This window comes from Anomaloglossus baeobatrachus, chromosome 5 (genome assembly GCF_048569485.1).
Source record: "Anomaloglossus baeobatrachus isolate aAnoBae1 chromosome 5, aAnoBae1.hap1, whole genome shotgun sequence".
NCBI lineage: Eukaryota > Metazoa > Chordata > Amphibia > Anura > Aromobatidae > Anomaloglossus > Anomaloglossus baeobatrachus.
Window position 1 is genome coordinate 543,163,823 of NC_134357.1, and position 15,598 is coordinate 543,179,420.

The 15,598-nt window shown below is 49.9% G+C and overlaps 1 pseudogene; it reads left to right on the forward strand.

Moving 5' to 3' along the window:
* The window catches only part of LOC142312225 (uncharacterized), a 268,034-nt pseudogene that overhangs the window by 211,898 nt on the left and 40,538 nt on the right, over positions 1-15,598 (forward strand).

The window sequence follows — 15,598 nt, forward strand, 5'->3', positions numbered from 1 at the left end:
CGGAGGGGGAGTGAGGCAGGGGACATTACCCCTGCCCCTCTCCCTCCCCAGCCTGAGAATACCGGGCCGCCGCTGTGTGCTTACCTCGGCTGGACGGTAAATATGCAGCGGAGCCCACGTTCTTTTTTTTTTCTATATTTCCGTTTTCTTTCTATGTGTGTTCTATGTGTCTGTGTCTGTGTTCTATGTGTCTGTGATGTGTGTGTGTGTGTGTGTGTGATCTGTGTGTTTGTTTACTCTCTGCTTTGCTTCCTCTTCCTGTAATGACATCACTTCCCTGCAAAACCGCAGGCAGCGATGTACATTACCGGAGGTAAACCGCGAAATACCGCAGGGAATAACGCAGGAAAACGCAGTGAACCGCACAGAATTTGCTGCCTGCGTTATTCCCTGCGGGATTTCACGATTACATTGGAGTCAATGGAGTGAAATCCCGCAGCGATGTGCGGAAAAGAAGTGACATGCACTTGTTTTTGCTGCGGGATTTCCGCAGCAAAACATGCAGCTGTCAAATTCCGCCCAGTGCGCACAGGATTTTTTTTCTCCATAGGATTTGCTAGTGATTCACTGCAGAGATGTTATGAACATTTTCTGCAGCGAAACATGCAGCAAATCCGCGAAAAATCCGCGGCAAAATCCGGTAAGTGCGCACATAGCCTTACAATAGTTGTTTCAGGCTGAAGATCTGACCCATATTAATACTACAGAGATATATGTGATGGGTGATGAACTGTGTAAAGAGGAGATTCCTACAGATAACCGCCCAGGTGAGTAGTAACCACTAAATGCAGAGAAGTCATAGATTCTTCTCAGTCACTGACTGCGGCTGCTTTATCGGTGGTATAGTCCGGCCCTAGACCACAACATTCTTTTCCACCTTGAACTGTTGAAATTACTTTGGGTACTAAAATCCCTTCTTGTATAGAGCTGAATACTTGGAGGATTCACATACCCTTCTGAACTTAGAAGATACTGACCCTTACCTGCCCAGATCTGTAAACTACAAAACCAAATGACAGCGTACGTAGAATGTGCTGCTAAGTTAGAAAATTACTTGAAGGAAAATATTATGAACAGCCTCTAAGAGAAAGCCGAAGGTAGTGATGCTGTTGTCTTTCTAGAATCCTGATATGTTATTGGATGAATCTACCTTCTCTCCCTTCTGTGCTGCTGAATGTGCTCATAGGGTCCGTACAAGACCAGGTCCAGTCTTTCTGGCTAAACTTTGCATTTTTGATCAACAACATGAAATATGTAGTGAGAACTAAGTGTGAATTTCTGTAAAATAACAATTTTCCTTTCATCCTGACTTTTAAATGATCTCCCGGCGGCCGGCTTTTGAGAGCGATCAGCTGATCGCTCTCTCTCGTTTTTAGACTGTAAGCGGAATCCGCTTTCTCATGACACTTCTTGTCACTAGAGATGAGCGAACCGGTCCCGGTTCGGCTCGAGGCCGTTCGCCGAACGGAGGTCCCGTTCGAGTTCAGTTCGTCGAACGTTCGACGAACCGAACTCGAACTGCATAGGAAACAATGGCAGGCAATCACAAACACATAAAAACACCTAGAAAACACCCTCAAAGGTGTCCAAAAGGTGACAAACAACTCACAACACAACACAAACACATGGGAAAGTGACAAGGACATATACTCATGCGAAAACAAAACAGCTGGACAAGGAAAAAGAGGAGGACACACAGATATATGAGTATATGCAAGGAAACATCGATTCCATTATTGTGCAACTTGAGCCCTGCTCATTTTAGGCTTCCAATCTTGATAAATTGCCTGAGCTCGCCACGTACGCCTTGGGGATCTTGTCGTGTCCTGCAGCCAGCGTTCTCTCGGAACCTGTCTTCAGTGCTGCTGGGGGTCTGCTGGCAGATAAGCACACGTGTCTGTCCACTGACAATGTGGACATGGCTCTCAGAGGACTTTTCTTCCCCTGGGTCAGCCAGGGGACGGGAAAGGCACGCATATTTTTGAGAGTGCTTCATGCAAAGCATCTTTTTCTTTTTCAAAAGGGGGCTCAACCGATGCCAGTCAAGTGGGGTGTGTGTGGCCCAGTTAGTGGCAACGAGGGAGACTGTGGTTGGAGTCCCCTCGCTGTGTTTCTAAAAGAACCAAGATGAACAAGTCATGGCTCTCAGAGGACTTTTCTTCCCCTGGGTCAGCCAGGGGACGGGAAAGGCACGCGTATTTTTGAGAGTGCTTCATGCAAAGCATCTTTTTCTTTTTCAAAAGGGGGCTCAACCGATGCCAGTCAAGTGGGGTGTGTGTGGCCCAGTTAGTGGCAACGAGGGAGACTGTGGTTGGAGTCCCCTCGCTGTGTTTCTAAAAGAACCAAGATGAACAAGTCATGGCTCTCAGAGGACTTTTCTTCCCCTGGGTCAGCCAGGGGACGGGAAAGGCACGCGTATTTTTGAGAGTGCTTCATGCAAAGCATCTTTTTCTTTTTCAAAAGGGGGCTCAACCGATGCCAGTCAAGTGGGTTGTGTGTGGCCCAATTAGTGGCAACGAGGGAGACTGTGGTTGGAGTCCCCTTACTGTGTTTTACATGCTTTTAGAAGGGCATGACATGGCTTAGAGGTTGACTTTCAGCATCTGGAAACTGTTGGCTACCAAAATGCTGCCTTTCCAACCTTTTTAACCGAGGATTTTCGAGACCTTATGCCCATCGCAGTGCCCCAAGAGCCGATGCCCAGGCGCCACTCCTTCTCCAACAAAGGCGTGCACGCGCTACACTAGCATGTCGCACTAAACATCACTGATTCCTTGAGAAACTCTGTGTGACAGGGTGCATTTCACCACAGATAATTGGCCCAGTAAGCATGGACAGGGGCGTTACATGTCGCTGACTGGGCAATGGGTTACTGTGGGGAGAGATGGAGAAGGGTCTGCTGTACAAGTCTTGCCGTCCCCACGAGTTGTTTCAATCCTTCTTCTGTATGTAGAAGTTAATACACTGCTTCTGCCTCTTCAACCTCGTGTGGGTCCTCCACCTTGGCGCAAACCCTGTGTGGTCAGGCCACCCTTCCTTGTAACTGCGCACAAGGACTACCACACACCTCCTTACTATGCTGGCAGCAGAGCTCAATGCCATCAGGCGGTCAAAGGTTTACTTTGAAATGTATGGGAAATGTGAGTCACACCGCTGAGAAGTTGTGGACGGTTAGCTCTGGAGACCGAGTTTCATCAATGGTTGTCTCCACTCAACCAGCAGCCAGGGAAGGCCGGGTGCGACAATGATGCAAACATGGGTGCGGCCCTTCGCTGTGACAATGTGACACACGTGCCTTGTGTGGTTCACGTGTTGAACCTGGTTGTCCAGCAATTTTTAAAGCACTATCCTGGCCCACATGGCCTTCTGCAGAGAGCACGGTGTAACGCCTTCCTTGATCCACACACTCAGATGGGCTGTAAATGATAGGCTAGAGGGAAGCCACTCACCAAGCAGGACCCCTAGAACCCTGAAACCCTTTAACCCCTATACAGGGATTAGGAATTACACAGGGCCCAAGGTGATTAATACCTGTGGAAGGCTGCAGTTCCAGAGCATAGTAGTCAGGCAGGGTCAAAACATTAATTGAGGAACAGGAACAGAATGGGACGGCCAGGACTTAATCAGAAAACAAGCAGAGGTGAAATGCGGATCGGCCAACAAGGTACATAAACAGCAAGCAGGAAAAGTAGTCAGGTAACAAGCACACAAAATCATAAAACTGAACTGGGGGTAAAAGCAGAGCTATGTCTGGCAGTGGTCTGCAGACAGGATGGGCATAAAAAAGGGTGTGGTGTCTTCCCATTGGTTGTAGCTGATTGATGGTATTTCATCTGTGAGATACCCACCAGCTACATTCAGCCAGAGATTCTGCATCTGTCAAGGTAATGCAGCCCAGTGGGTGAGCATAACCTGCGTCCACCTGCGCCGCTGGCATCGACTCCTCTCCCATCATCAGCACTATGCATGAAAGGAACACGTTGTCACCTGGCGACCGGAGTACAAATTGACGGAGCGGACTCCGTTGGTGACTTAACAGCCGTGTGCGGCAATGATGCAAACCTGGCTGCGGGCCATCGTCAGGGCAATGTGACACACGTGCCTTGTATGGCTCACGTGTTGAACCTAATTCTCCAGCAATTTTTAAAACACCATCACGGCCTACATGGCCTTGTGCAGCGGGCACGCTCGCTATGTGCTCACTTCCATCGTGCGCACACAGCAGCTCAACAACTTTCGTCGCTACAGAAGTCTTTAGGTCTGGTGGTTAAACGCCTGAAATGCGATGTGCCCACACGCAGGAATTTGAATCTGCACATGTTGCAGCGTTTGTGGCAGCACCGCCGAACCCTGCTGCAATACGTTATGAGTTATGACATATAGCCTGGGATAACTTGATCCAGAGGTGGTGCAGATCACGCTGCTGGAGTGGTGTCAGATCAAGGACCTATGCACCCTGCTACACAGTTTACAAATGTCGACGAAGATGTTTAGCACTGGCAATGTCATTCTCAGCGTGACAATTCTGGTCATCTACATGATGGAGCGCACTGTAATTATTATTCGGAGTCAGGTGTTGGGACAAGAGGAAGGGGAGGAAGTACAGGAGGAGTCATATGCGGAAGGGATAACAAGATCTACGAGGTCCAGATGGTCAGCGGCACCTATGCGGCAGTCATGGTGAGGGAGAGGGATTAACAAGGGCGCATAGTATCAGCAAAAAGTGTTGAGGAAAGTGCAGGAGCCCATGACGAAATGGAGGACGAACTGGCGATGGGCATGGAAGACTTAGCAGATGAGTGAGAGCTTGCTCACATTTCGGTTGTGCGAGGTTGTGGGGAGAGGGCAGAGGAAGGAGGCACGATTCTCACCTCTCTGCCACCAACACACCAAGGACTTGGTCCTCCTGGATGCACAAGACACATGAGCGCCTTCTTGCTGCACTACCTACATGACCCTCGGATTGTACGAATTCGAGTAATCCTGAATACTGGGTTGCCACACTGTTAGATCCCCGGTAGAAGACAAAATTTGGCGAAATAATTCCTGCCATAGAAATGGACGCACGTATACAGGAGTATCTGCAGAATGTGGTACGCAATCTTAGATCTGCTTTTCCACTAAACACCAGTGCTGCACAGAGTGAATCTCAACGATTTGTCATGGATAGGATGAAATGGTCTTTTCCTTGTCCACATCGGAGGGACCGAGGGATGGCTGCTGTGCTGAGATGGCGTTGAGTACGGTGTCCCTGCAGAGTTGCACTTTTGGTCATATACCAAAATGAGTTGAAAAAGGACAGATGCTGGTGGAAAGGGGAACAGGTGTGTTGGAAAGGGGAAAAAAGTTTTGGTCCGTGGATTTGGTGGTTAAGCAAAAGTAACATTTGATGAAGAAACACCATCTGTTACAGTGGGACTGGCAGATTTGGATAAGGTGGTATATACTATGTTACCGCTATATAACGAAAATGAATAAGAAAAGAAAGAGAAAGGTATATATCCCCATCAGCAGTCAGTGTCCACCGTGCTCCCAGTTGGAAAAGGAGAGGTTGGCAACTGGAAGGTTTGGTGGAGGATACAGAGCTGTGTGGCTATGAAACTAATAGTATCCTGAACCGAGTTAGACGCCATTCGGATCTGGAGACTGGGAGCCCTGTTAGCGTCACAGGGTCCACATGCCCACCCAGCACAGGAACTCCCTGTTAACAACACAGGAGCCATTGAGTACGCTGACCGTGTGCGTAGGGTCCACACCTGTGGACAGCAGGCGCATCAGCAGCAGCAGGCCTGTTAATGCCACTGGGCTGCACAAGCAGGACTGGTAGGACAGGAGCTGTTCTTAACCGTTCTGCGTTACCAACTGTGGTGGTGGCCTGCATCGACACCCTATCCCTGCCTACCTCTGGCCTAAAGCCGCAATGGGTTCAACACAGGAGGTGTGCTCTTTCGGAGCATAATAGAAGAATGCGCACCTCCTTGTTGGCTCCAGCCCCTTTTATAACCTGGGTCCGCCCCAAACCAGGGTGAACCACAATGCACCTCCTGGAGACAAAAGTAGAGTGACACGTCATGAGTGGCATAACTAGCGTCCTATTTGGAAACGCAACTTCAATGATGACCTCATGGCTGCCATGACCCAAACACCTCACCAGTCATCGTCTGAGCATCAATAATGCGGTGACAAGTCATAGGGGTGGGCCTCTGCAAGCCATTTGGGAGGACACCTGATGCCCTGTGGTCTATATGGGACCCCCACATCAGGGGCAGGGCCAAAGAGTTCATTACCGGACCTAGTCTCTGATGCAGTAAGTGCCTGAGCATGCTCAGTAGCATGAAATACAGTCTCTGAAAAAAGACTATCAGCTTTAGCATGGTGTCTAGGCACAAAACAGGACTTAGACCCGGCACAGAATGCAAGTACCTGTGCAAAGAGGCTTTTGACACTTAGTGTGGGAGCATGCGCTGTATCCCGAAATGAAGACTTAGCGTCAGGAATGGCACAGTCAGGCTGAGCATACTCACTAGGCGAAACACTGTAGTTAGGCTGCAGCTGGGGTAAATCGGCACACGCATGCGCACTAGCTGCCTCTCCACACTTAGACGTGGAGGAGAAATTGCTCTTCGGGTATGAACTTGGAGATGCTGTCTATGAACAGAAGGAAAAGCTAAAGGAAGCCTCACTTTCTATCCCTCCGAATTATCAAATGCAGCAATGAATTCCCTGAGTTTGCTATAACATTAGCGTAGCAAAATGTGCATGAGGGTGTCATGTAGAGGTGCTAGAAATAGCTTGGCACCAGTGGGGCACTAATGGAATACAACAGCCAGTTCTATGATGCCACTAAATGGCAGTATTTTTTGCTATCATTATAGCTTATTAAAAACAGCAGGAGGGTGTCATGCAGAAGTGCTAGAAATAGCGTGGCACCAGTGGGGCACTAATGGAATACAACAGCCAGTTCTATGATGCCACTAAATGGCAGTATTTTTTGCTATCATTATAGCTTATTAAAAACAGAGCAGGAGGGTGTCATGCAGAAGTGCTAGAAATAGCGTGGCACCAGTGGGGCACAAATGGAATACAACAGCCAGTTCTATGATGCCACTAAATGGCAGTATTTTTGGCTATCATTATAGCTTATTAAAAACAGAGCAGGAGGGTGTCATGCACAGGTGCTGCACATAGATTTGCACTAGTGGGGCACTAATGGAGTACAACAGCCACTTCTTGTATGCCACTAGGTACACTGAGTGTTTGCTAGTATAATGGCTTAGTTAAAAAGAGTTTGAGTGTGCAATGCAGCAGACGTGCGGCAAATATCTTTCCACTAGTTTGACTACACAAAAGTCCAATAGCCACGTTTAGGATGCCACTAGGTACACTGAGTGTTTGCTAGTATAATGGCTTAGTTATAATGAGTTGGAGTGTGCAATGCAGGCAGACGTGCTGCAAATATCTTTCCACTAGTTTGACTACACAAAAGTCCAATAGCCACGTTTAGGATGCCACTAGGTACACTGAGTGTTTGCTAGTATAATGGCTTAGTTATAATGAGTTGGAGTGTGCAATGCAGGCAGACGTGCTGCAAATATCTTTGCACTAGTTTGAATAGACAAAAGTACAATAGCCACGTTTAGGATGCCACTAGGTACACTGACTGTTTGCTAGTATAATGGCTTAGTTAAAAAGAGTTGGAGTGTGCAATGCAGGCAGACGTGCGGCAAATATCTTTGCACTAGTTTGACTACACAAAAGTCCAATAGCCACGTTTAGGATGCCACTAGGTACACTGAGTGTTTGCTAGTATAATGGCTTAGTTATAATGAGTTGGAGTGTGCAATGCAGGCAGAGGTGCTGCAAATATCTTTGCACTAGTGGGACTATAGCAAAGTCCAATTGCCACGTTTAGGATGCCACTAGGTACACTGAGTGTTTGCTAGTATAATGGCTTAGTTATAATGAGTTGGAGTGTGCAATGCAGGCAGAGGTGCTGCAAATGTCTTTGCACTAGTGGGACTATAGCAAAGTCCAATTGCCACGTTTAGGATGCCACTAGGTACACTGAGTGTTTGCTAGTATAATGGCTTAGTTATAATGAGTTGGAGTGTGCAGAGGACAGGAGGGTACAGTGCCAGGATTGTGGGGCTCTGGGTAGAGGAAAGGAAGCCTGCCTTTCTATTCCCTCCTAATAGGGAAATGCAGGGAGGAAATCCCTGACCTTTGCTACACAGACGCTGTCGCTGTTTTCAGGACCTGTCACCTATGGCTCTGACCCTGCCGGTTTGAGCCCTTAAAAGGACTGATAGAAAGTGCTCTCCCTAAGCTGTCCAGCGCTGTGTATGGAGCGCATACAGCTGTATCAGCGATAGGACAAAGGACGGAGCTGCGCCAGTGATGTCTGACACCAAGGACGCAGAAGAGATAATGGCGTCCGGACGGGCAGATACTCGTTTTTATAATGCAGGGACATGTGACATGGACATCCTATCACACATGCCGTTGCTTCTCTGGCTAAAAGTCCACTTAGCTGTGTGTGTGTCTGGGATTGGCTGACATGCTGGCCCGCCCCACAAGACGCGCGCGCTTAGGGAAGGAAGACAAGGAAAAAAAAAAAAAATGGCGATCGCCATTATACAAACAGAAGTGATCTGAAGGCGCTGTTCACGCACACTATACACTGAAATGTCATAATAGTGTGAGTCACAGAGTGACTTACACTATTACAGCGGAAAGCCAGCTAGGAATTAGCTGTTTTTTTGCTGCTAGAACCGTTCTCGAACGTTTCTAGAACTATCGAGCTTTTGCAAAAAGCTCGAGTTCTAGTTCGATCTAGAACAGGCCCCAAAATCACTCGAGCCTAGAACTGGAGAACCTCGAACCGCGAACCGCGCTCAACTCTACTAATAAACAACTTACTAAGAGTTTCAGAATTGGGTAATCCGGACAGAGGAACAAAATGACACTGTTTGCTGAATCTATCCACTACTACCCAGATACAGGTCTTCCCTTCTGAGGGTGGAAGGTCAGTGATTAAGTCCATGGAGAGATGCGTCCAAGGGCTGACTGGAGTAGGTAGGGACTGGAGAAATCCGGCAGGGCGATTACGGGGTGCCTTGGCTCGAGCACAAGCTTCACAAGCCAGTACATATTCCCTACAATCTTTCGCTACGGTTGGCCACCAGAAATTCCTGGTTACTAATCGGAGGGTATTGCCGATACCAGGGTGACCTGCCAGCACAGAATTGTGGGATTCCTGGAGTACCCATAGGCGAAGCGAGGGGGTGACAAACAGTTTATGGACAGGAGTGGTTTCAGGAGCTTGGTCTTGGGTATTATGGACTTCTTCTATCAAATCTAAGGAAACAGATGACATAATAATGCCTTTAGCTAAAATGTGCACTGGTTCAGAGTTTTCAGACTGAGAGGGACAGAAGCTACGGGAAAGTGCATCAGCTCTGGTGTTCTTGGTACCGGGCCGGAATGTTACCACAAAATCAAATCTGGAGAAGAACAATGCCCACCTAGCTTGCCTAGGATTGAGTCTCTTAGCAGATTCCAGATAAGTGAGGTTCTTATGGTCTGTGATGACTGTGACCTTATGTTTGGCGCCTTCGAGGAAGTGGCGCCATTCCTCGAAGGCCCATTTAATTGCCAACAGCTCACGATTACCAATTTCATAACTTCTCTCTGTGAGAGAAAACGTGCGGGAAAAGAAGGCACAAGGACGAAGCTGAGTGAGAGACGGAGTACCTTGTGATAGCACCGCTCCCACTCCAACCTCGGATGCATCGACTTCCACTATAAACGGACGCGTAAGGTCAGGCTGAACCAGAATCGGGTCTGAGGAGAAACATTCTTTTAATTTTGAGAAGGCATGGATCGCCTCTGGCTTCCAATTAACCACATCAGCCCCCTTTTTAGTCAAATCAGTGAGGGGTTTGACAATTTTGGAAAAATCTCTAATAAATTTGCGGTAATAATTAGCAAACCCAAGGAAACGCTGCAAGGCCTTCAGAGACTTGGGTTGTACCCACTCCTTAATCGGTTGAAGCTTAGAGGGATCCATGCGGAAGCCTTCTGCAGACAATATATAACCCAGGAAATTAACCTCTGCCTCAAAAAAACCACATTTCTCGTATTTAGCAAATAGGGAGTTCTCCCTGAGTCTCTGGAGTACAGTGCGTACATGTTGGACATGTGACGTAGCATCAGGAGAATAAATCAGGATGTCATCCAGATAGACCACCACATATTGACCACAGATATCTCTTAAAATGTCATTAACAAAGTTCTGAAAGACAGCCGGTGCATTACTTAATCCAAAAGGCATTACCAGGTACTCATAGTGTCCCTCTGGAGTATTAAATGCGGTTTTCCACTCATCTCCTTCTCTGATGCGGATTAGGTTATATGCTCCCCTGAGATCCAGCTTGGTGAACCACCGGGCTCCTATGAGCTGGTTAAACAGAACGGGGATGAGTGGCAGAGTGCCGACTGGTGACCTGGATGGTCTGATGAACCCTCTCTGCAGACTGTCTGCTATATAATCTTTCATGGCCTGACGCTCCGGACCAGAAAGATTATACATTTTACCCTTGGGGAGTAGGGAATTGGGGACCAGATCTATGGGGCAGTCATAATCTCTATGCGGAGGTAATTTTTCAAATTCAGATACAGAAAAGACATCAGCAAAATCCCTGAATGTATGAGGTATGAAGATAGGTTCACCTCTAGTCAGGTTCACAGATAAAGACATGCATGTCTCCTGACACTCAGGGCTTCAGCGCACAATCTCACCCTGGTGCCAGTCTATGACTGGGTTGTGCTTGCGCAGCCATGGCATGCCCAATACCACTGCTGAGATCAGGTTCTCAAGAACAAAAAATGACACTGATTCTACATGCAGAGCACCAACAAGCATGGAGATCTCTGGAGTTACAAAAGTAACCACACCCTGAGTGAGAGGGGTGCTATCAATAGCAGATATTCTAACAGGTGCATTTAACTTTAGCAAAGTCAAACCCAGCTCTTTTGCTATAATAGTGTCTAAAATTAGCAGCAGAGCCACAATCAACAAAGGCATGTAGCCGTACAGATTTTCCCTGGTGAGACAATGAGACAGGTAACATTACCCTCATAGGGTCTGCAGGAAGTACCTGGGCACCTGAGCAGGTATCCTGGGGTCCGCTCAGGTGGTGCTTCTGCCTTGGAAGCGATTGCCTCTCTGATCCAGGCACTCCATGTTCATGTACAGACTGCAGGAAGGACAGAAGGGTCGGCAGGGAAAAAGGCCAAGGGGCATGGCCGGAAGAACGACACCAGGACAGGAAAATTCTCCAAGTCCTGTGGTAAATTTTGGCCAAGGAAGACTTCCGAGCCTGAGTCATAGTGGAGATGACTTCGGGAGGAATGCCAGAAGCCGTCAGGATCCAGGACTCAAGAGCCACGCCGTCAATCTGAGAGCTGCAGAATTCTGGCGGAAAAACGGACCTTGTGAGAGAAGGTCTGGGCGGTCCGGTGGCTGAACCCCCGGCTTGGGTAGAATTGTTTTCTAAGTCTATCTCCCAGTCCTTCGCCGACTCCATGGGACAGCTGTCCCGGACTCTGCTAACCATGCATCAGCCCCCTTCTCAGGGCGCCTCTGCTGCTTCGGCTCGCTCTGCAGAGCTCACAGAGGATTCTTCATCTGCTCCCAGACCCCGTCTCCTAAAAGGAGATGCAGGGTCCCCTCTCCTTCCTCGTCCCGCGGCTCCGATTCACGAGCCGACTCGCAGGACGAGGAGGATATCTTTACTGGGGGCTCGGACGCTACCTCCATGTGCCCCATTGATCTGACCGAGGGTGATGCAGATGTGAGTGATTTGATTGCGTCCATTAATTCTGTACTGGACCTCAATCCGCCAGTATCAGAGGAGCAACCCTCTCTGGCAGAAAAGCACCAGTTTACCTTGCCTAAGAGAACAAGGAGTGTGTTCTTTAACCACTCCAGTTTTCAAGCCACTGTGTCCAAGCCCAGAGCCTGTCCTGACAAACGCTTCCCAAAGCGTGGTTCTGATGACCGTTATCCTTTTCCACCAGAGGTGGTCAAGGAGTGGGCTCACTCACCAAAGGTAGACCCTCCGGTGTCTAGACTCTCAGCCCGGACAGTTGTATCTGTGGCTGATGGCACCTCACTTAAGGATCCCACTGACCGCCAGGTTGACCTCCTGGCCAAGTCTGTCTATGAGGCGGCAGGGGCCTCGTTCTCCCCATCCTTTGCAGCAGTGTGGGCTCTCAAAGCCATCTCTGCTTCCCTAGAGGAGATGCATTCCCTCACTAGGGACTCTATGCCTGAATTGGTTGCCTTAACTTCCCAGGCTTCAGCCTTTTCAGCCTACGCCATGTCTGCCATGCTGGAGGCCTCTCACCGCACTGCGGTGGCCTCCGCTAATTCCCTCGCTATCCGCAGGATCTTGTGGCTTCGACAGTGGACGGCAGATGCTTCCTCAAAGAAATACCTTGCTGGGCTCCCATTTGCTGGGTCCAGGCTGTTCGGTGAACAACTGGATGAAATAATTAAGGAGGCTGCTGGCGGGAAGAGTACTTCCTTGCCACAGACTAAAACCAGGAAACCTGTCCAGGGCAGGAACCAGTCGAGGTTTCGTTCCTTTCGTTCCTCTAACTGGTCGTCCTCTAAGCCCTCGGCCTCGTCCACTAACTCAGCCAAGGACCAGAAGCCCACCTGGCGCAAGAAGCCGCGTCCACAAAAGTCTGCAGGAGCTGCTGCCACCAAGGCAGCCTCCTCTTGACTATCTGGCCGAGCCAGCAACGTCCTTGGTCGGTGGCAGGCTCTCCCACTTTGGCGACGTGTGGTTTCAACACGTCTCCAATCAGTGGTGCGGGATATCATCTCCCACGGCTACAGGATAGAGTTCTCTTCCAGCCCGCCAAACAGATTTTTTCTGTCAACTCCCCCCTGCTCCAAGGCCGCCGCCTTCTCTCAGGCCGTGGCATCCTTGCAGGCCAGCGGAGTAATTGTACCGGTTCCCGCCAGGGAACGGTTCAGAGGTTTTTACTCAAATCTCTTCCTAGTCCCCAAAAAGGACGGTTCCTTCCGGCCCATCCTGGATCTCAAGCTTCTCAACAAGCATGTTCAGGTGCGGCACTTTCGCATGGAGTCTCTGCGATCAGTCATTGCCTCAATGACCCAAGGAGATTTCCTGGCATCCATCGACATCAGAGATGCCTATTTGCATGTGCCAATTGCAGTTTCACACCAGCGTTGGCTACGTTTTGCAATCGGAGAGGAACATTTCCAATTCGTGGCTCTCCCCTTCGGGTTAGCCACGGCCCCTCGAGTATTTACCAATGTCATGGCAGCAGTGGTTGCGGTTCTGCACCTCCAGGGGTTGGCAGTGATTCCTTACCTGGATGACCTTCTTGTCAAGGCTTCATCCAGCGCAGACTGTCAGCGGAGTGTCTCGCTCACTCTCGCCACTCTTGTTCAATTCGGGTGGCTTGTCAATCTGCCCAAGTCCACTCTGACCCCGACCCAAAAACTCACGTACCTAGGGATGCAATTCGAGACTCTGCCGGCACTTGTCAAGCTGCCCTTAGTCAAACAGCAGTCCCTCCATCTGGCGGTGCGCTCTCTATTGAGGCCCCGCCGTCATTCCATCAGGCACCTCATGCAGGTGCTGGGTCAGATGGTGGCGTCAATGGAAGCGGTTCCCTTTGCCCAGTTCCATCTGCGTCCTCTGCAGCTGGACATTATCCGCTGTTGGGACAAGCGGACTTCTTCCTTGCACAGGTTGGTGGCTCTGTCGCCACAGACCAGGAGCTCCCTTCAGTGGTGGCTTCGGCCCCTCTCTCTGTCTCAGGGACGCTCCTTCCTGACCCCGTCCTGGGTGATCCTCACCACGGATGCCAGTCTATCCGGCTGGGGAGCAGTATTTCTCCACCACCGAGCACAGGGCACTTGGACTCCGTCCGAATCAGCCCTCTCGATCAATGTGCTGGAAATCAGAGCTGTGCTCTTAGCTCTCGTAGCCTTTCACCACCTGTTGGCGGGCAAGCACATTCGAGTCCAGTCAGACAACGCGACAGCAGTTGCCTACATCAATCACCAGGGCGGGACTCGCAGCCGCCTGGCAATGTTGGAGGTTCAACGCATCCTTCAGTGGACGGAGGACTCCAAGTCCACCATTTCCGCAGTCCACATCCCAGGTGTAGAAAACTGGGAGGCAGATTATCTCAGCCGTCAAACCGTGGACAACGGCGAGTGGGCTCTGCATCCGGCAGTGTTCCGGTCGATCTGCCGCAAGTGGGGCACTCCGGAAGTGGATTTAATGGCATCCCGGCACAACAACAAGGTCCCGGTTTACGTGGCTCGCTCCCACGATCCTCAGGCCTTTGCAGCGGACGCGCTGGTTCAGGATTGGTCCCAGTTCCGTCTGTCTTACGTGTTTCCCCCTCTAGTTCTCTTGCCCAGAGTCCTGCGCAAGATCAGAATGGAGGGCCGTCGGGTCGTACTCATTGCTCCAGACTGGCCCAGGCGAGCTTGGTACCCAGACCTGCTCCGTCTGTCCGTAGAGGTGCTGTGGCATCTCCCGGACCGCCCAGACCTTCTCTCACAAGGTCCGTTTTTCCGCCAGAATTCTGCAGCTCTCAGATTGACGGCGTGGCTCTTGAGTCCTGGATCCTGACGGCTTCTGGCATTCCTCCCGAAGTCATCTCCACTATGACTCAGGCTCGGAAGTCTTCCTTGGCCAAAATTTACCACAGGACTTGGAGAATTTTCCTGTCCTGGTGTCGTTCTTCCGGCCATGCCCCTTGGCCTTTTTCCCTGCCGACCCTTCTGTCCTTCCTGCAGTCTGGTCTGCAGCTAGGACTATCCCTCAATTTCCTCAAGGGACAGGTCTCGGCTCTGTCAGGGTTGTTCCAGTGGCGTATCGCCCGGCTGGCCCAGGTGCCCACCTTCATGCAGGGCGCATCTCACATCATTCCGCCTTACCGATGGCCTCTGGATCCCTGGGACCTTAATCTGGTCCTCACGGCCTTGCAGAAACCCCCTTTTGAACCACTTAGGGAGGTTTCTTTGTCTCGTCTTTCACAGAAAGTGGTCTTTCTAGTGGCCATTACTTCCCTCAGGAGAGTCTCTGATTTGGCTGCGCTCTCCTCGGAGTCACCTTTTTTGTTTTTTCACCAAGACAAGGTGGTTCTTCGTCCGTCTCCGGACTTTCTTCCTAAGGTGGTATCTCCTTTCCACCTTAACCAGGATATTTCCCTGCCTTCCTTTTGTCCGGCTCCTGTTCATCGCATTGAAAAATACTTTGTGTGTCCTCCGGAGGCAGAAGCTATACACCCATGGTCTGGGTCTCCCATGTCGGAACTATAAGAAAAAGAATTTACGGTAAGTAAACAAAATTCTCTTTTTTTTCTCTCCTAGTTAGATGGGCCAGAGATAATGTAACGCCTGCCTAAATCCACAGACTCAGATGGGCTGTAAAGGGGAGGCTAGAGGGAAGCCACTCACCAAGCAGGACCCCCAGAACCCTGAAACCCGTTAACCCCTCTACAGGGATTTGGAATTACACAGGGAAGTGGAGATCACTAC